We start from the raw sequence: 21,696 nt of genomic DNA, 5'->3' as shown, positions 1-21,696 counted from the left end.
TTCTATATTTCGTATTATTTTCATTTTTTCTTTCGTTTAAAAGTTAAGTTTGGGTCACGATTGACCCAGGCTCCGTTGTTCAAATGTTAAAATAAACGAAATCGACGCCTATGATGGTACATGGTACAGAACCACCATAGCAAAGAGACAATCCTCTCTCAATATTCTCTATTCAATTACAATTTAATATACTCAAAAAAAAACAGCGCGAGTAACAGGAAACAAAAAGATCGTTCAAAAAGCGATCCGCAATGTGGATTCTTCTCGTTCAGAATCGTGTCAAGAGCGAAGGTACACATTGTTTCTACGGCCGGACGCGAGTTCCTTGCGAAAAGGGCCCCGAAGAAGAAGAAGAAGAAGCGGAGAAAAACGAAAAGAAACAACGGCACGCAAGCGAACCGAGAGAAGAAAAGGAGAAAAAAGAAGAGACGCGGTTGTTTTGCGAACGTATTATGCGGTGTTAATGATGATGAGTGAAGCCGTCTTCGAACTCGAGATACTCTGTTGTTTGCTTAATCCTCGTACTCGTCGTGACCCGACCTTCCATTCGCCTCTCTAAATACCAGCTTCTTCTTTTCTCCTGCAAACGCGTCCCTCTTTCTTCGGATACCGCTATTGCGGGAGAAAGAGAGAAGAAGACTTAATGCTGAAGCGTTTCTACCTGTGCGAGCTGAAGAGAACTGTTTCGAGAGAACTCGTCGCTATTGTTGCGTGTGCATCAGCTCTCGCGGATGTGCTTTCGAGGCTTGAAGACGCTTGAAATAATAGCGAGCGTAGGCAGGCTGCTGCTACCCTCTCGTCGAAAATGTTAAGACAATTCATTCTAAGGAAGAACGATTGCAACTCGAATATCGTTCAGATTTTTGTCAGATGATTTTGTAGTTGAATTCAGATTTGATTTCGTATATCATTTATTTTATTGTAATTGGTCGAAGATGAAAGTGGAAAATTGAGAAAAGAAATTGAAATATTATAATCTTTTGTCGGAGAGAACATGTTTCCGTAATTTTCTAAATAGTCTGGAAAGTGAAAAAAATTAATCGGTTATAGAGAAATTTTTGCCTGAATCACGGTGCATGAAAGAACGCCGGTTCATGGAAGCAAATGAAACTTTTCAGCTTCCAATTGGAATAGTTCTTCGTGCCCTATAAAAACAAGAATCGAGCGGACCACAGCTGAACGATCTGACAGCTCGATATCGACAAAAAATTCCAATCATCCGTTTATCGATAAGCAAACGTACAGCAAACAGACATTTCAGATGCTACACAATCCGAATCTCATCTGAACCCGGCTTTAAAACACGCGAAAGGGTATGTTTAAAAGTATCCAGAAGCTTTCCGATCGTTCCATATATTTTCTTACGATGAACGTTATTAAAATTTACAAATAAAAAAGAAAATAAAAAAAGGTTGAATGCAAACTGAATTGCTATTGGACGATCCATCATGCCGTGGTAGCGGCAACCGACAAAACAATATTCAATCTTCTACGTGGTGAATAAGCACACAAAAGTGAGGAAACACGTTTGCATTGATAGAAAAACGTCTGGATATGATTGATCAGTAAACTTCTCTGTTTGTATCAAGGAAGATGTAATATTTCTCTGACAGATCATAAGAAATCATTTGAATTTAAATTAATTTTAAATAGGGAAGAGAACAATACATTATCCACCGGCTATAAATAAAATGGATACGCACTACCACCTTATAATTAACAATAACTGAAGATTAAACGGTGTAACCTTTCTTTCAATTTTCTCTTAACTCCTTGCCTTACAACATCGTGTCATACTCCAGACGCAACTCACAATTCCAATGTGTTAAATTTGATTGGTTCTTTTATTGTTAGTATGGTTGAATTTTGAGTTCAGTTCTAATTATAATTTGTTCATCAAAGATCATTGAATGCTATGTATGCATGATATTTCATTTTCTTAATTTGTTTTAAAATTGAAGCAATAAATAATTAGAATATATCTAACTTTCATTATTTCAAGTTATAGGTATGTGACTTTGTAATAATCAGAAAATTATTAATTAGTTTTTCTTCAACAATTAATACTGTCAAAAAGCCTATTAATAGACTCCCGGTAGATAAAGTATTAAAATTACAGAAGCTATAAATCCTACAACCTTCCAATATAACAATCAGCCTAAGAAACATACTTAGAAGATCCAGCAGCTTTGAATTCAAAGCATTAATAATCCTTCAGAATAAAGTCAGATAGGCGAGCTTTGAAAACCAGCATACCCTCGTCCCGAATGTTTCTCGAGCCTGAAAAAACCCGGGAGAAAAACAGACGATGACTGGAGGGTGTCTTCGAAAAAGGGGGGTATCCATCTCCTGCGTAGAGATGGGCAAACGAACGACAAGATGGTACAGTGTGACGGTGTTACGCGTGTGAAAACAGCCTTCCTACCGGTTGGTTTCGATGGATAAACATCGATCCGGAGAGGCGGTCGGTGACTGTGGAGTCGCGCGGATCAAGGAAGGATTGGCAGGCTAGCAGGAAGAGTACCGCTAGAGATACCAGGCATCCAGCGGAGTTGGAAAAGGACGATGGAAGAAGAGGTGGTTTATTCGCGTATAAGCAAGCAAGGGAGTTGGCAAGTTCGTCGAGGGCTCTCAGAGGCTGGCTCTGTTTGTCTTCCTCGTGGTACCGAAGAGCTGTTTGCATTGGCTCCGCACCTCGGTGACTGAGTGAAATGATTTCGTCGAGGCGAGCCTCGAGTGCACTCTCCTCGACGAGCTGCCAAGTGTTGCTCCACGTTCGATGCGCCTAACCTAGGGAAATGACTGTAGCTTTCGACACTGAACTTTCGTTATCGATGTGTCTTTCCCCGGTGCTCGATACCTCGATCTTACACTCCTTATATTCGACTTTGGAATGACAATGATGGGTGATACAGGTGAATTTTATTCCTTCAATATTCAATTTCTTATTTCCTTACGTTCGGTTAACGTATGGTGTTGGGGAATTAATCCTCGACAACTAGAAATTACACTTTATAGTTTCGTTATTGTGTAGGATTTGTGAAATTTTGTGAAATTTTGTGAAAATCTGGGATTTGTAGAATTGGATGAATAATATAGGCAGGCAGACCGACTTATGACTTTCAATATTAAAACCCTGAAGGACAGACGTACCGTAACTGATATCACCTTTCTGTGTAGGCTTATTAACAATCTTATTGACTGTCCTGCTTTATTAGCGAATATAAATTTGATGTACCTTTGCACAGCATTAAACATTCCAACCTTTTCTACCCTACACAGTTCTCTTTTAGATTCGGTCACTATGATACTGTGGGATTTTATGATGGTGGGTATGATGGGGTAAAACTTAACCATCGACAGTGAAATTATGTCGGATTTGTTAGAAGCTGCAGCTAAATTATTTTACAATATTTATAAACCGTTGACCCTCGGCCTAGAATTGTAAAAGGCGAGCAGGACCTTTACAATGCTTGAAACTAAATTTAGCAATTGATGATTCGATTTAATACGATCTTTCACTTTGAAAACAAAGGATTTTCAACCCTCAGAAACGGATACTGGGTCATTTACGAGTTTATTTGGAAATAGAAATTGTGAATAATGAAGGCTACGCTTTCAATAAGCTTTTCGTTTAACCGAACGGGTATTCAGGTATCGAAAGGTGGGCGTAAAGCTTCAAAGGAAATCGCGAGACTTTGAAACAACACGAGCGTGGATGTTGAAAATTAACAGCTTGTCTGAAAATTAATAGCTGTCAGTGCTGGAGACGTAGGTGCTAGAACGGTTCGGTAAACGTTTACGGGTTTCCGTGCTGATTTCACGGAACTCCGTGCAGCAATTCCAAGATAAATGAAATAACCGAACGAGTGAAATTAGAGTGCCGACGATTTCTCTTGCAAAATTACAGCGACGGTTTCGTCTGCTGAAAACGAAGATCACAGAGCGAACTTAGGAAAGTGTAACGATGCCGAGGCATGGAAAACGATTACGATAATGACTATCCGGGAAATTAATGACAAGCCGTGGAATAAAAGAATCGAAGAAGGAACTTGAATTATTAACTTTATTTATTATCTAATTTATATTCATTCATTTATATTCAACAGACAGTTGTTTCATAACTTTTCGAATGGTGCGTAACGTATAGAAGACTGGTCCGAAGGAAGTCTGAAACAGTGATAATTGGTAGATAACCGTGTCCTGTCCCAGGATACTGCTCTCAATGACGTTACTTTATCCCCTGGTTTCACTTAACCGGTTTAGGCTCGTCGAACGGTTGCGAATAGCGACGAGTTAGCTTGATCACAACTCGTTGACGCAGGAAATCCGTTTATCCGTGCTAAGCCCGATACTCCTTTAGAAAATACGACCACCTGTCTTCGAGTCAGCCCGGATACCTTGACGATTCACTTTCTGAAATCCTGTTACCACGCGTAATTCGCCCGTTTTATTCATTATTCCACGCTGCTCAATCATTCTTCCATCTCTCTTCGAATGTTTTTCCTGGGGGTCTTACAAGCGACTCGATATTGCTCCAGTTTCTCTTGTAATCAGAACTTTCTCTCTTTGAATAAGAATTTTTATTCTTATCGATATCGAGTCATTTCTGTAATTACCAACTAAATATTTTGGGAGTTTTAAGTGTTTCAGTAATTAATTGAGTTAAATTTGATAACCTGTAAAAAATGTTCTAAAATTTGCAGGAAAAGTGTTCTCATTTTGACGACCCACTTAAGAAAAAATTGAACAGGAAGAGACTTCAAATATTCAGAACCCATAAATCTTGTAATATAAACAGGCTATTAAATTCTGAACCCAAAAGCAATGCATTACGTCTCCCATAAGATTTTTATGTACGGTAATAAAACATAGAACAGGTAATTTTGAACAAGTGTAATGAATCATGAAATTTGTTTGTAAAAGAAAAGTAAAATCTTGATGAAGAATTATAAAGTCATATAACAGTCGTTTAGTGTGCCAGAAATAAGTTAGCGACCAAGGAACGAAGAAAATTTCTGTGACCACAAGTCGCAGTAATCTCACCTCTTACCACAAAAGTGTATTCCATATCTCTTTCCCCGCTTGACCGCAAATTATACTAATTTTCCTAGCATCATAGGGAATATAGTTGTTAATCTTTCTTATAGTACGTGTATATTTAAAAGCCAACTGCAATTATTAAAAATATGAGTGTTTCAGTTTTCAATTTAAGCTTGAATAATTAATATATATCAATAATCCTTCAAAATTTCTTTAATTATTCACGTATATTAAATATTGGGTACTAATTATATCACTGATCCCCAAAGTAATCAACGTGTTAAACAATTGCATGAAGAATCATCTATCATACCTAACCACAGACATTCACTACCAGATCTCGTATGTTTGAAACCTGTCTGAGTGTACATTACTATAATTGCATCATGGTTCATGCTTGACAAAAAACAAGAAATCTTTTATACGCGAGCGTACTTATCTCACGAAGCTTGACCGTCATAAGAAATCTAGCAGCCCGCCGATCGAATCGGTAACAACGGTATAAACAAGTCGAACGCTACCTCCTGGGCGCACGGAGTCCTTAATCCGCATTAACGATAAAGAAACGGGGCCGTAAGTCATAGGAAAAAGTGGACGGTTTACAGGTAATTGAATGCTATTAGGGGCACGTTTATACCCAGCATTATCACCCGTTGCACCAAGTTCTGCCTGTACCGAACGTAACACGAGGGGAACCGGTTCCTGGCATACATTATAACAGCTTACCTGTTTAACCGTATCGATTGTAAATCTCATCGGATACCTGGACTCTGTATGTAATCGATCGAATGAGTTCATTCCGTGGTGGTAACGGTATAAATGTCTACAAGAAACTAGTTTGCCAAAGGTAGAGGATCGTTAAAATTCATGATAGAAGAAAAAACTTTTCATTCAGACTTAATTAAAATGATACTATAGGGAATGTATTTAATTAGTATTTATTTTTGATAGTAGTGGTAGTATGATTTTATTTCTGATCGCCTTTCGTCTTCGAGATTCGCTCTTACAATCCTGTCTTCTTACATCGCTCTTATGTTTTATATTCATTTACACGTGCCGACATGTATTATCACGCATGAATTTTCATTCAGAAAAACTGTCTATCGGTCCAAACATTCTCTTTTCTCGCACCTCACTCGATCCGATTGGCGTACAGTTAAAACATTCTTTATTCACACCTCAGTCAATTCAATTATCGCTTGGACCAAATATTTTTATGTCACATTCTACAATACCAAGGTTTCTGAGATAGAGAAAATGCATGGAAAAGTGCAATAAAGTCATTAATGCAATTAAATCATTGATGCTTATGAAATGAACCTGTCCTCCTCTCTATTCTAAGATTCTAAAAATAACATGAAATTTTATTATCTTTCAATCTAAAAATACAAATTTAATATGAACAACAAGTAGCAGAAGCAATAGTCGGAGTCCCCAAGTAATTAACTCGTAAAGCACGCCGGGTGTTAATGACTCCTCCCCTGTGTCATCCGCGGTGGCTGATGAACAACGATTAAGATGAAATATCCGGAAAGTTGTTAGAACCTGTGGTGCGTCAAATGAAATAGCGACCGCTTAGCGAACCGCTAATTGCTGTTTGATCGGTGAAGTGTGGGCGGAGAAGGAGGACGATGCAGCTCTCTGTTTCGTTAGTTTATCGAGTGACGCTGGCTAGGGCAGCTTCTCTGCCGGGGTCAGATTATTAGCAGGGACTTAACGTTGCATAATCTGGGTCATCGTTGCACGAACTTTCGAGGGATTTGGCTAAGTGGCGATCGTTTCGATGGAGATTAAGCTCGTTGGTCATCGATTGACTTAACGCGATTACGAAGGCGAGTCGAAGAGAAAGTTCAAGTGATCGAGAATTTATCGAAGCTTATCCTGAAGATGTTGCATCTCGGATAAGATGGTTATTTAATCATTTCTCTCTTACATAAGGCAAAGTAGAATTCATTTAACGAAACGTATTGTCCCATATTTCTCTCAACCTGCGAGACAGTAAAGGAAGTTAATCGCGCCGTATATCAGCATTCTGAACGTTTAATCCGCTCGTCTCTAACAGTTTATCTCTGATTTCCTCCGAGCGAAAGAAACTCCTTCTCGATGCACCGTGATTACCTCGGAAATCCGCCCGTTCCTTTTCAAACTTTAAGATCCCCCGGGCAACAGGATCGTCGCGTTGAAGCAAACGCGAGTCGACGCGAGCTAAGCAAAGCTAGATCCTGGATTTGCGATCTTCGCTGCTGTTTTCCCCCGATGTTTAGACTGCTCAAGTCACTCGGCTACCGATATATTTATTCATACGAGTACCGGTAGAAGGTGTTTCCATGCCATTTGCAACAACCACCACGAGCTGGTTACGCGTCACGTCATTAGCCAAAGGAGATCATAAAGCCCTGCTACCGTAACCGCACCTAACCACAAACGTTTCTTCGACTATTGCAGGTCTTGCGAATTTTCTTTTTGCATTTCAAACGAACCGATTTTCCGAGAAACGTGCCTCGCTTGTCGCGCCATAATTCTGCTTTCTGTTTCACCATTTCTTATGGCTCATTGGACGGATTAACCTCTTGTGCTGCAGTCACGTTTCTTAGGTGTTACACTTTTCAGCACGTAGTTTATTGAACGTAATTGAATGGATTGAATAGTGGATACGTGTATATTGCTGATTGTAAAACTGATCCGAGCTGTTTGTGATAATTCAGCTGGCTGTGGTTTATCGTTTATGCTTCCATAGGCAAGTAGGATTTATTGAAATTTTAATTATTAATCAATTTGACGGCTGATATGTGGATTTTTTAATGGACGAGAAACTCGATTGGCAATAAATATTCTTTCGCATTCTTTCTGTCAGGGTGTTTGTTTCCTCAGATTCGTGTTGTATGACCAACCGTTTGTACCGTGATTCATGATCGATAGTCATGTTTAGGGGTACCGAGGGTATTATATCGGCAGAGTGGGACACAAAGAATATGTTGTAAGAAGACATCGAAAACAAAAGCAATTAGTGCCTTTTTGATAATATTTTGCATTCAATTATTGCTGTTATTATCATTATTCCAATCATTGAACGACTAATTATTAATTAATTAATTTAGATACGAACAAAAGATATGATAGTCAAGTTTCGTTTTTTAAATGGAATTATGTATTTTTTTCAGATCATGTGATAGTGCTTTTCAAGACGAATTTATTAAGCTTTAATTACACCCGATTGTAATTAGTTTCCAAGATATAACGTTTACAAATTTCCCGATTTTCAATAAATACATCTCGGTTTGAATAGCAAGTTGATTTTTATCGCGTGCGAAATTCAAAAATCACGAATTATTCAGCAGCCTTCAAAGAACAACGCGATAAAATATTAAGACAAATACCCGCGGTAACATAAAATACTCGTTAAAATACCGACGAAACAATTCACTCCTTTTTTTTTTCTTTTTTTTTTTCATTTTGCCGGGATATTACCGCACCGTGTATAACTCATCGACTGTCAGCATTAATTACATCGTTTATCATTCTGGTTAAGTAGCAGTCGATGTGCAGGCGCGATGATGAACAGTGCCTTTCCTCGAGAAATCAATCTGCACGTACACCGGAAGGAATTAATCTTCTTCGTGCTACGTATTCGTACGCGACCGCACAATGCTGATATATATACATATTTCACCGTTCATACGACCATTCGCTGGGATTTTTTTCATTCATCAGGTGCATTACCGATTCATATTTCAAGGAGCGCACCTCGCACCATGGACGCGTGTATCCTCATACGTTATACCGGCACATTATTCGCTTGTTAACGAGATAACGTTTCCCTCGGCTTTAAGCTGGATTCGTAAATTAATGATCGCGTACCTGGTGCTTCAACAGCCTATAGAAATCATTGTACGGTATTTTGCTAAAGAACCTTTTGATCTTCTTTCACTCTGAACGGTTTGCTGCTCATTCTTTCTTAATATTGTTAATAAATCATATTACCTTGATTCTATCGCAACAATAAACTCGTAACTATTTTTTTTCCTATAAAACGATGAATTTGTTAAATGATCAACACGACTAGTCGTAACGCAACAAACACCATAGATTCATTTTCAATCAAACATCCTAATCTCGGTTTCTAATTACTTAACTTGTTAACTAGGGAATTAATTTTTGTTCAACTCGTTGGACAAAACTTGAGAAGTTATATTATCACGCCTAAAGTATTAACAGAAAATCATTTCTCACTTATTGATTATTTATTTTGATAAAATATCTTACGACATATTTAGAATATGTAAATGAAATATTCCCAATGTACAAAGAATTAATTAAGCAAATTGAAATAATTATTTCGCGGTATGATATTTCTTGAGGTAGTATAGTACACCTATAAATAAAACCTATAAAATATTTTCTAAAAATTGCATTGTCAATTCCCTTCGCTCGGAATTGAAGAAAAATTCAGAAATAAACCTCGCGCGGCAGTGGCGTTTAGCCGAGGCCAATCAGAACGGCGCAGTCTCTGTAAATTTGTATTTCTAAATTGAACGACGCTGGATAAATAATACGTAAACTTTTCTCGATCAACAAAGTCTACTGCATCGGCTAAGAAGGTGGAAGGAAGTAGAACGAGAAGGGATAAGGCGAACAAGAGCTCCTTTGAAGTTCGTACATAACGTTGAAATTTCTGTTCAAGAACTTCCTCGACGTGGTCTCGAGTTTTTCAACTTGAACTTACCCGATCGTATTTTCCACGGTATATTTTCTCGAGGATCCGCCGGCATCGCCGTCGGCCGTTCCATATAACCGGCTCGATTTATTGGAAACGAGACTTAACTCGTTGCTGTGGCTGATACTCAACCGGCTAAAATATTAATCTGTTCGCGGAAGGATAAAAGGAACAAGAAGCCGAGGACTCTGCGAGAGTCGTAAGATGAGAAAGCGAGTATAGTACAGTATCTGTTTCTCTAATTCCTTCCGCTTCTGTTTGTGAGATGATAAATTGAATTGTAGCCGGCAGGGAAACGGAATTGAACTTAACAGACGGACGGATGCGTCGATCCGTTTCTACTGAAATTTCATTAAAGATCCTCTTTCCATAATAATAACCACCGCTATAATTTTCGTATTTTCGAAATAAATTGTCGATAAATATGTTTGATTCTTTCCTTTTCAAATTTCAATTTAAAACACAATAATTAAGATTGCACATTGGAACCGTGATGCTATTTCGTTTGCAACGAATGGATAAAAACGAAATAAAATGGAGGGAAATACGAGAGTATTAAAAGGCTCGTAATCACTGTTGAAAGTTATCAGCGACGTTGAAGGAATACGCCGATTACAGGACTAATTACGCGAGTCCGACGCGTTACACGGCGTCGAGGAGATAAGAGGAGGAGCATTGCGAACCGACCAGAGATTCCACTTTGTTGACAACGATGAATCCCGCTACGAAATAATATTATCGTTCCTCTCCGGCTATTACACGGTGATCACGAAGCCTTCAGGTGACAAAGAGCAACCAGCACTATCTGACGATGACCCTTTCAGTTCGCCAGAGTTAAGATCCTTCTTAAAAGGACTCGTCGAGCCCCCTTTCCCCGCGGCAACACGCGCTATCCTATACAACCGCGAAAGATAACCGTTGAACGTGGATGCCTTAAGGGGTTGTGCACACCTTAAAAGTGTTCCTGGAAAAAAGTTGCTGGATTATCGTCGTACCGGGGAATGAAAATAGACGTAGACGAACATCGTGTTGAAACTACGTTATCGTCGTGTTTCTTAGCCGCACTCAGTTGAAAGTGTATCCTTCTTCCTAGCTGTTTTATTAGGAATTTAAAATATTTTTAATGGAGTTTTAAAGTACTCCAATCTGGACGGTGATAGCTGTATTTTTAGATGTAGTTGAAATTTTATAATGTTGGGTAAATAGAATTCTTTCGTCGTTCATTGGAAAAACCTCTCGAATTACATTTTCCTTTTTCAATTAATCGGCGGAAGGAGTTTCGGTTTTAATACAGCAGAGTGTCAGCAGATCGGATCGTAGTTTCACAGGTTCCTTGCGATACCTTTTACGTTTCGTCCACTTCAATCCGTTCAAGTTCAACTTCAATTAGCCCTTTGAGCAGCTGGTTTTATAACGTGAAAGGGATTGGCTTTGTGCTTCCATAGCACTTTGGATGTTTTGTAAAGCAGGCGCCTTGGCCTCTCTGTAGCACCTACTTTTGATTCTTTGAGAAAGAAGGGTCTCTCTTTATTCGTCCCTCTCAGACGCAGCCGAGGAGAATGAACAGAATCTCTACATACTTTGCACCTAGCAAGTGATCAGACGTATAGAATTTTCTTGGTTCATTGGAAATTTAAATGAAACTTTGATGTTTGAAAGCAGAAATACCAGTTCAATTTTTCATAATATTTCAAATACCATTTGTAATTTTAATTTTCTATTTCTTTCAAATATATTCATTTTTTAGTCGCTTTTCTATCTGCTTCTAAATCTAAATTACAGTTTTTAAATTGTACTGTTATTCAGTACTTAAAAAGTTCCGTGCAAAATTAATCAAAAGAGAAAGGTACCTTTTGTTTCAAAATACAATACACCATTTTCATTTTTAGCATTGATATGTCAATTTTGTAAAGTAGAAAGTGTAATACAGACAGTAATTAACGAAGAAAATTCAAGCAAATGCAACAAAAATGCATTGCAACGAATGCACCAAAAATGCATTCTTCAGAATTGATCATCAAATCCGCGGAAAGTCACGCGGAAGGAGACATCCCGCGGAGAAATGTGCATGCCCTCTTAGCATTGGTTTACCATAATGGAGCCACGTTTTCTCCGTGGCGCTGGGAATTATTTACTCAGGCCGGGAATGCGGAGAGCGCCGTTGTAAGAACAGCCCGGGGTCTCACCTACCTACCTTGGTTGCAATTCAACGAGCAACGAGATACCCCTTCCCTCTCTCCACCTGTCCCGGAGATATCATTACACAGATAAAACCGCATTGCTGAAAGGCTGCCGAGCTAATCGACTGCTCGCGCTCGACGCTTCCTCGAAATCTTTCGGGCACGCGCGGAATTCCGTCGATCGAACCAGGATCCCGATATATGACTGCAACCTAACGAGTCGCTGCATCGATGTTTCCCTGGGAAAAGACAGTTTTGCTTCTGGAGACAGGAATTCATTGATAAAACCGATGCATTCGTTTGGTTTTTAAAAGATGATTAAAGTCAACGATTAGGATCTTCCTGATGCAATCGAAATTTGTATTTGTCTCGCATTCTTAGGTATTACCCTCACATCTGAGGAAAAATGAAGAATTCATTATTGTAATTATTATTTTAAATTTCAATATTTTCCCACGCTTCTGTGTCTTTGAAAAGTGACACAGGGAAATAAAAACCATAAAAGCTCGATCAATAATTGGAGTTCACGTGACTTTTCAAAAATGAATCTTTAAAAGGAACAGAATTAATTTATACACCTACGCTCTTCGGGTCTTTCCTCTTCCATCTTTTAAAATTAGACATCTTAAATTTAAGATCTTTCAATGGAAGCACTGTACAGAAAGGGTTAAAAGGAACTTAGTCCAGGATACCATAATTTCCCATCCTCGGTGTACTCGTAATACCCATCGAACCCTTCAGCATCGAACACGTTGAAGCTGTGGACGATGGTGGTTGGTCGCTTGAATCTGCCGCGAATGTTAGGAGGACACGAAGTGGAGAGAAAGGGTTTCACATAATGCTATCAGAAGGTGGCCATCCACGGTTAAGAAGACAAGCGAGAAGGCTGTTGGCTGTTGTTGATGAACGTGGCCGTTTATATCTACCGGCTGTGGGAGCAGTGGAACGAACGGTCAGCAGCCGGTCGACGCCGAATTCCGCCGGTTTCCAATAATTTTATTTTTGCTTTTAATGCAACGTCGCGTCGCGTCGGCCCGCGATGGAATCGCGTACGGGTTGGCTGGCGGCGGTCGATGGCGCTTCTTGATACTAGATAAAACCGACGGTACGACCGGTCGTACGCTTTCGGCCCCTGTTACCACCACCAATCTCCTCTCTCTTCACCTTCTTCTTCGTTTCTTTGTTGTTGGACGCGCGTAACCGCGACTCTGTACGCGAGCAAGATGCCATCAGCTGTTCGAACGAGCAAGATTGCCTTTTCGACGAGCCCTACACCGAAAGGATCGCTGCTCCCTCTGATCCGGGGATATTTATTGCTACGCCCCTGAGGATCATCCTGCTCCCTTTTCTTCTTTTTGCTTCGTTTCTCTCTTCTTCCTACCCGGACCGGTGATTGATCTGAATTTCTTACCGGCGATTGGCCACTTGTTCCGATCGTGTTCTTTTTTCATCCCTTGCTTCTTTTCTAAGCGTACTTCCGGTAATTACCGATCAAACCGATGGTAGCGATCTATTAATTGATAAGAATTTGTAGCACTCGTGGTACAGGAATTTGAAATTCGTTGAAATTCTCAGGATCAACTGACAAATCGGTGTAACGCGTCGAGACTAAAGATCATCGGATGACGAAACGATCCTCGGTCGATTTACAAATCGACGAAGCCGAGAACTCGCGGCAAGTGGTTCGGACCGAGAAGCGAAGGGAAGATCCGTTCTCCAATGGGGTCTCATGAATAACAAATGCGTTCGGTGGTTATTTCTCAGGGCGTCGAGCGTTTCCACGAACGCGAACAGGAATTTCCAGCGGATCGGGATCGCTGAGGGAAAGGGTGATGGCGCAGCGGTATCGAGAGGGCGGTAAATAATATCGACGCGTGTACAGGCGTCAAGCGATAAATCACCGATCGGGCCTGACAGGAAATTGAACTTTCGAGAATACTTATGCCCTCGTGATTATTCATGTCGATAGGGCGCGTTTTGCTAAGTGAAAAGGAGCGTAGAAAAGTGGGCAGAAGGCAGGGCAGATAGAGGAACGGCATCATATTTTAGCCAGCCTCCTCGATAATAAATAACGCGTCGCTGTTTTCACGAAAATCGACAGGAACCATCTGGAAAGGTGCTATTTTTTTCCATTTTCTATTCTATTTCTTTTTTTTTCTGCTTCATGATTTCTCGATTTTGTAAATTGTGATCAGAACGTTGAATATAGTGAAGGGCGTTTATAATGACACTCAAGGGACAGAGAAATTATAAACGAACGTTGTCATAAAAATTGAAATAAAATCTATAATAATTTGTATGGGAACCAAATTTAAGAGAGCGAATAGGATGTAATATACAGTCTGTTGTTTCAAATTAGAAATAAATTTCTATAAATTAATTGTAAGACAAATAACATTATATTTAATTGCAAAAATATTTACCTTAACATTATCATTAAATTCCATTAAAAATTTTCAGGGAAGATCTTAACAATCTCTTGCCGCACTATTTCTTTTTAAAACTGGGATACAATTTTAATAAACAAAATAGTTTGAATATACCAAATAAAGGATTAAAGAAGATACTGGAAGAATCCTGAGATTTTGTCGATAAAACTTTCAAGATTCCGTGCTCGACGTCGTCGTCCGACGACGGCATCTTCTCAAAAATAATGAAACCCTCGAGAAGGTTGTCTTCTAACTCTAACCAGGCCACTTTGTAATGCGATCAGCTTTGGTCCCGGGCCAAGCCACCACGACGATGACTTGCATCTGCGCCTCTGACCCGTTGAAATTTATGTCCGAGTTGCTTCCACCCCTGACACGGTAGGGCAAAGCACGTGGACTAAAGCGGTTGTAAACCACATTTCTTACGAACTTACCCCCCGTTAAGCAACTTTGTTGAATTAATTACAACGCGTGGAATTTTACGTTTTGCTGATGCGACAATTTTCATTTCTTTTCGTTGTTTCTCTTTTAATTATAAACTTTTCTCAGCTCTTAACTTTGCTTGACTGAATAATTATACAAATAAAGACAAAGTGACTGCTTCGGGTAAGGAACGCGAATAAATAAAAGCTTTTTACAGAAGGACTTTAATTCAGAACCGAAACTTCAGAAATAAAAATGAGGTTTAATTGACGATCCACTATTTATTATTTTTTAATTTTTTTTAGCTGAAACAGCTACTTCGTCTTCTTAAGAAAAATGATTTCCAGGAAATAATAAAATGTAATAATAAGAGAAGAGTGGAATTTATTCTGTGCATTTCTTTTTTTTCTTTCTATATATTTATAATAATGAAACGAATTTAATCACGTTCCATAATGTTTCAGCAAAAATATTATTTATTATACGACGAATAAAAGCAATGAAACCAAATCCTTTATTTCACATATGCACACAAAGGCAAAGTACTTCAGTCTGAAATGTTCACTAATTATATTTCCATAGAATTACGAAAAACAGAAGGGATGTAAACCGAGAATATTAATACGAAACGTAGCCAGAATATTCATTAAATTCGTTATAATAATTTGAACTTCGTTATGAAGTGTTCATTCTTTCCACAGTCTTCTCGTAAATCCCGTACGAAATTCAATTAACTCTGTAAATTCATTCACGAATCCGTCTGTTTTTCGAAGATACGTAAAATAAACTCAAAGGGCCAGGGGTGAAAGTAAAATTTAACTTGAACCTTTACCAAAGACGTTTCAATTAAGTGCGACGACGCGTCAGCTATTGTTTCGAAGCTTTTGCACGCGCTGCGTGCGTATCGCGAGAAGCAAAGGATTAATTCAGATCCTGCACCCTGTATCCGTACGAGAATAACTGTAAAACCGTGTTATCAAGTACGATCCTTCTATTCACCAAGGCGACGCCTTGTTATCGTAGTCTTATTACATCTTAAGCTGCTTGTCACTCCAGAATGATACAGGTGCGAGCTTCCACTTTCCCAATGGTGTTTCAGTACCGCTTGTTACGTGAAACATGTATTCTTACCAAGTTTGCTAACGCAGTTTAGATTTATCGCTCTCGGGATCTGTAAATCCTGCAATTGTCTCGGGCATAATGCACGTTTCATTTGTTTTATTAACAAGGACAAATTTAATGTTCTCAATCAGTGTTTCACAAGTGTATCACGAGAATTTGAGTGAAATTTCCGATAGAATTTATCGAATACTCTAAACTTCTATCCCAATTTGAATTAAAAATTTTCTCGTCACCCTTTCAATCGTGACCTACATTTACAAATATATTCAAGGATATATTAATCTAAAGTTAACCTAAAGGATTCTTTAAAAGTGTAAAAAAATAATTGTAAAAGAAAAGTGTACAATTTAGAAAATGAAAGCAATACGAAATACGAAATTAAATCAGAATTGGGGCTCTCTCCATGGTCCGTCGTTCGAGGGTTGATTACTAAAGGTATCCAAGAACCCAAACGCACAGTTTCCATTTAAAAGGCATTAAAATATATAAAAAAAAATTGTTCAAATACTCCATTAACCGAGGAGAGTTGACCGTATCTCTGAATTTGGTAAGATCAATCATCGTGGCTCGACCACCTGACCATTACAGGTGATAAAGTGCTTAACTTTGCAATTTCACGAAAATATTTTCTCCCTGATTCCCTATTTTTTAATTGCGCGTTCACGTTACGTTACGGCACGCGGGATGTAATTTGATCGAACAAGAGAGGACGAGGACCCGTCGAAACATCGAGGGGCATATTAACCCCTATCGATGATGCCGCGGTTAGGTACTGTAATTACGATAATGTTATGCGCGCTAATTGGAGGATTTTGTGAGAGCCGATAAAAACGAGATTACTCAGGGTGCACGGTTGCTTGGTAAGGTGCGTGTACGTCGTCGTATCGAGTATCCAAGAAATTGGCTATCGGCGTATTCCTTCGTCCCAGCCTCATTATCTTTGCTCAAAATGTTAGTAAATCATTCGCGATAGAATCTACACCCGAAGCGGTTCACTGGGTTTAGGTAACGAAACAACGTCAGCAGGATAACGCTCTTGTACGTGATTTTCTAATTAACTTCACTTGTTTTCATCAATTTTGTATTTTTTCTTTTTAGAGCAAATCAAAGATTTCACTTGGAAAATAAATTTTATTAAACAGTTTGTTAGTTATTTTTGTTCCATTTTTTCGTGTTTATTATATCCTTTGACGACTATTGAAAGAAGGAAAAATATTGCTTGAAATTTGTCTGAAAACGATCGTAGCATATTGCGAACTCGGCGAAAAAGGGGTTGCAACGTGTTTCGGAATAGAGATTGTATTTTCTAACAGCCAATTCATTTGGGATAGAAGATAGTTCGACAAGCAGTAGCGTAATTAATGCCAAGACAATTTTCTTGCTGTTGAAACGGCAAACTTCTGCCATTCAAACTTCGCTACGCCATCTTTCCATGCTGGAGCCTCGAATTAGAGAAAACAGCGAAATGAAAAACTACACTTTGTTAAACTGTGAAGATTGTAGACGTTCTTGGGATTCTCCTTTCTATAGAAATGTTTTTCATGCAGTTTCGTAACTTTCCGCTGTAGAAATTATCTTGAATTTGTATCACAATTAGGGAAATTTATAGATACTGTTTGAGCGCATTGAGAATTAAGCATTTAATACACGGTGTGGATAAAGAATATTAATAAATCAGTAATTAAATAAAAATATTAGGGTATGCAATATGGGGTTGTAGAATCTCTCCATTATTTTCAACTTTGTGAAATTAAAGAAATCATTTGTAAATCATTATCGCTAGTGATTTAAGAGCATGAAAAAGAAACAGACAGAATTGGATGGAAACAGGAATCAGAAAGCAGTACAAAAATCAGGAATCGAGGCGAGGTTGGATAAGCAAACGCGAGGAAAGGTTCGACAAACGTTGCTGTTAACAACGCTTGTTCAAACAGCGCCTGAAAACAAACAAGTAAGGCTGATGTAAAATAAATAAGGGGAAAATGGGAGATTCTTTGTTGAAGTTTAATTGTGTTTGAACAAAAGGAAGTCCTGGATTAATTAAAAAGTAGCAGAAATGCGGGTGGAAATGATTATTTTAGACGTAAGGTGAAAAAGAAAGAAACGAAGAACGCGTAATTTGTAAAATTAAAGCCTTTCATCTGGTTTTAAAAGTGGTGAAATCAAATAATTTTCACTGCTTTAATAATAGTATTTAATTAGCGAAATTCCACATTTTCTTCCAACAATTACACTTCAATCTAATTCCTTTGACTTTTTATTTAATTATCTTTATAATACCATCTCGTTTTTCTTCCATAATAATTTTTGATTAATCAAATAGATTGATCAATTTGAATTCTCAAATTATGGTGAGATTGATCTCACGCATCCGAAACGTTGGCTAATTATTATATCGTGTCGCAAATTAGATCGATCTAATTGGTCTGTAACAAACGACGTATTACGTTGGTCGAATATAATTGGTGTGATCACCAATTTATCAATGACAAGTCTATCGATGTAACACTATGTACCTACAAGCTATTGAATTTGATTGTAACGCGATCGTAATAATCGAACGAGAAATTGTACAATGAATAATGAATTTCTATTCCATCCTGCTTCTTACTGACATGAATTCTAATAAGCCGGATAAAGTACGAGACATTACATTTGCATATAATAAAATCACATAATTGTTTAACAATTGTTTTATGAAACTTTTGTTAGTGTTTCAATTGACTGCTGCTCTCAAGAATAGCGTTTAACAATTGCTCATTTAACAGCAATATTTAATAAATGAAATGAGAATGAAAAAATTATAATTAAATTAGGGCTCTAAATTAGTCTTTGGGGACCCAGAGATTAAATACCACGATTAATTACATTTGTACGTTTTAATTTCTTCATAAATTATGCTCGCTTTGCCTGGAACCTTTTATAATAACAATTTTCCTGACAAAGCAATCAGAATCATGGCGCAGTAAAGGAAGAATAAGGTAGAAGAGGAGTGGAAAAAAGGAAGGAGGATTCGTGAACGATGGAGAAAAGGGAAACAAGGGTGCGATACAATGGGCGAATGTAGGTGCTCGTATGTAATGTATGCTCACATTGTTTACTGCCACCTTGTCCTGTTACTGTGGGCTATTGCGCACAGCAAACAACGCGTCTGGCACACGTGTCCACCCATCGTGTGGGTCGTTCGTGGACACCCACGTGTTCATCCGCGTTTCGACGACTAAAACGCGCCAGCGAATCCACCGTCCCTTGGCTAATTTCCTGCTCTGTCGTGCAAATGACGCTGACGAAAGAAAAGAAATCATAGCGACTCGGTGTGACATCGTTAAAATCGTGTCGACGAATTTTATCATATAAATATTTTATAAATGTATATAGTTTAATTTTTTGAAAAAAAAATTCTTCAACTCTTTGCTCTCTTCTGTTATTATTAAATATTACAAAATTTAGAAATAGATAAAATTTCTCCATTACTAATATTTGTTTTTAATTCGAGGAATCGTAAAAAATTTCAATTCAATTCTTCATTCGTTTTCCATGTATTCCGTTACTACAATGCTTTAATAAATTCCATCGTGTCGGGGTCTCTGATGAATTGTTTACTCCAATTTTGTTGCACGCGCGGGATGCAACGAAATTAACCGCGTGATCGTTGAACTTTCGTTGCTCTAGATACAGGTTACGTGGATAATGAAAGCTGAAAGTTTGCGTATAAATTTTTCCGCGAAGGCAGCTGCCAGTAATAGAAGGGAAAAACTGTTAATTAATTGTTAAACTGCGAGTGTAAAGATTCGTTCGTTTAATTAAAAACCAATACGGATTTTTCTCTGCAATACTTTTCAAACACGTTTCGTTTCGCTTCACATCTTTTTCCTATTTAAACATCAATATTTCTTCTGAAGAAAATTTATTGCCAAAATTTAGTCAAGTTTAATTCAAATAATTTATTGCAACTCGATTTATTTCACATCAAACATTTAAATATAAAAGACTGCAAATTAATATTTTTGAATACACGTATAAATCAATTTTGAATAGAAATGAATATTAATTAATGCATACCTAAAAAAATCTATAATTTCACGTACTTATTGAATTGGAGCACTTTTTAATGATAAACAGAAATATTCATTATTTTATTTTTTTATTGTTTGCAACTCATATTTCAGACTTAAGTATTTTATCAACGTTCCATGTAAGTGTATTTATTTACAAAAAGTTGAAACATTTAATTTATAAAATTCAAACAGCATCTTGTATAAAATTGGCCAAGTTCCAATTTAGAGTATTTTAAACCAGACAGACTTTATCGATCAATTCATTATTATCTCTAGACTCTAGAAAATATGATTTAGGTTCCTCCTCATAGATGGCTACAGAGTTAAACGTGTTCTCGCAGAAGCAATGGTGCAGCACAGGCTTATATACTGCACCATGGTGCTTGAAAATTTAAGACTATACTTCACAGGATCATTTCTGTAGTATGTTAGTCTCCCTTCTGGTTCAAAACAGAAGTTGATGCAACCACGATGAGGAGAAATAGCTCCTTTCCCTGAGCGTGAGGAAGACTCGAGAAGCTGACTTTGTTTAGTTTCTCAGTCATCGATGATCGTTCATCTCCTGTACTCAGTATGGGGGAGATGGGAATGGGGCTTTCTGAGTGGCTGTTTAAAATTTATAAAAAAAACAAAATTTATAGTTGATAGAAGAATTCAATTTCCAATTAAGAATATATCTTTATTAGAAAATTTTAAAGAATTAGCTTCATTTTCAATTAATTTCTGTTCATTATTTTTTGATTTGAACTTTGTTTTTTAAAAATATTTTTAAATTTTGCTCCAGTTTGCAGCTTTTCTTTTTTGAATTTCTGTAAAAATCTTGTTCATTCTACCTGGCAGGTCAGCTTGTGAGCCTATTTTGAATAAAAAATTCAAATTTCCAGTTCTGCCTGTTAGGAACGCAGCTGTGCAAAATTTTCGCACAAAAATGTAAACAGCTGAGAAAAAAATGCTTATTATAGAGATATTACGTATGAAATATAATTAATATTCGTTTGCTCGTGTAACTTCCTAAAAATGTTGTGAATAATTTAATAGAGTTTTTAGAATTTCGTTTGAAACCGTGTATAGGTGTGCAATAAATTGTAATTAAATTATTGTAAGCATTATTCAAATGAAAGAAATTTAATAACCATGAATGGTATTAATATTAATTCATTTGATATTGAAAATTAAATAAAAAAAGAAACCACCACTTTTTCGCAGTCGGTAGGACTCGAACCTACGCTCCCAGAGGGAATCTGATTTCTAGTCAGACGCCTTAACCACTCGGCCACGACTGCTTGTTGAAAGTTTCTCTTACCTACACCAATGTTGTAAACAACGTAACTAAACTATAATATTACTAGATATCCTGCATTATTTCACTAGAACTTTCCCGTATAAATATTCATAAATGAATATTTCAACATTACTTACCAAACTAAAAGCTTAAATTTGAAAATTGTTAATATGGTAAACTCTACCAGATCGCATTTATTAATTTAATATTTTGGACCCATCATAATCAGCATTAATTAGTACCGAGCGTCAAAGAATTGCTCAGTGAAAATCAGGTTGACACGATTAACGTATTTCGCATTACAAAGTCGCCCGATGACAATCAATTTCCGTGGAAACAAAATCATTCTGTATATACCAAACACACAACTAAAAGCAGGTAATTAACACGCTCTCAATGCGAGGCAAAAGGGATGTTTTATCGAAGCGAATCGTTAAATTGTGAA

General features: G+C 37.6%; 1 protein-coding gene and 2 non-coding genes across 3 annotated transcripts in view; 2 read left to right on the top strand and 1 right to left on the bottom strand.

The window, feature by feature from the left end:
- The window catches only part of LOC114877797 (mannosyl-oligosaccharide 1,2-alpha-mannosidase IA), a 369,440-nt gene that overhangs the window by 80,857 nt on the left and 266,887 nt on the right, over positions 1 to 21,696 (top strand). The window lies entirely within an intron of this gene.
- LOC114877811 lies at positions 20,363 to 20,576 on the top strand. The gene has a single exon (XR_003789634.1). It is a non-coding gene; the product is annotated as a small nucleolar RNA U3 (small nucleolar RNA).
- Positions 21,171 to 21,252, bottom strand: Trnas-aga. Its single transcript has one exon. It is a non-coding gene; the product is annotated as a tRNA-Ser (tRNA).

Source organism: Osmia bicornis, chromosome 3 (assembly GCF_907164935.1).
Source record: "Osmia bicornis bicornis chromosome 3, iOsmBic2.1, whole genome shotgun sequence".
Lineage (NCBI taxonomy): Eukaryota > Metazoa > Arthropoda > Insecta > Hymenoptera > Megachilidae > Osmia > Osmia bicornis.
The sequence above is the reverse complement of the archived record's forward strand: the minus strand, read 5'-3'. Positions and strand labels throughout refer to the sequence as shown.